This window comes from Vigna radiata, unplaced genomic scaffold (assembly GCF_000741045.1).
Source record: "Vigna radiata var. radiata cultivar VC1973A unplaced genomic scaffold, Vradiata_ver6 scaffold_222, whole genome shotgun sequence".
NCBI classification, from domain to species: domain Eukaryota; kingdom Viridiplantae; phylum Streptophyta; class Magnoliopsida; order Fabales; family Fabaceae; genus Vigna; species Vigna radiata.
This window is the reverse complement of record NW_014543247.1, coordinates 290,263-291,030: the sequence shown is the minus strand read 5'-3', so window position 1 is coordinate 291,030 and position 768 is coordinate 290,263.

Here is a 768-nt window from a genome sequence, read left to right as displayed (position 1 = left end):
ATATTATACCCTTTTTGAACCTTAGCCTTAAACTGGATGTGAAACCTTGTCTTAAAATTCTTTACCTTGAGTTGGGATGAGTTTAATTGTTTGTGATAAAAAGGTTCGAGTTTGGGGTTTTATGGGGGAAAGTGAAAGGCAAGTGAAAAAGCATTGAGCTCAAATGTTGTGAAAAGAAAAATTCATGAGAAAAAGAAAAGAAAAGAAGAAAAGCATGAAGATGGGTTCAATGCAAAAGAAAAAGAAAAGGGAAAAAGTTGGGGATAAGTGAGATTGGTGAGGAGGAGAGTTGTGCTTAAATGTTAAATACTTTGATAGCTCTCTTGACTCAAGGACTTTGCATTCCAGAAAAACCAATTCTTCTTGTTAGCCCAACCTCATTACAAGCTTTGAAAAAGTCCTTTTGATGGCATTTGCATGTAAAGATGTTGATTGTTTGAGATGAACGGCAATTTTGTTTCATGTGACTTGTGAATAATAGAGAGTTAGAGTGTCACCTTAAACACTTGAGTGATTGAGTGAAACACTTACTTGGTATGAACTGTTAATTTTCATGAGTGCATTTTTGCTTAGCTGATTGGTCATTCATAATGTGTAACATCTGTTGTGCAATCTCTGGATTGAGAGCATGCATGCATCTTATTTTGGATTTCACTGAAGATATGAGATTGATTAGTTTTGTCATGTACTTTTGGAATGTTAAAACATTGGATGGAAAATTAGAAAGCCAAGTTTTGTTTTGTGTGTTGTTTTGTTTTGTTTGCTTGA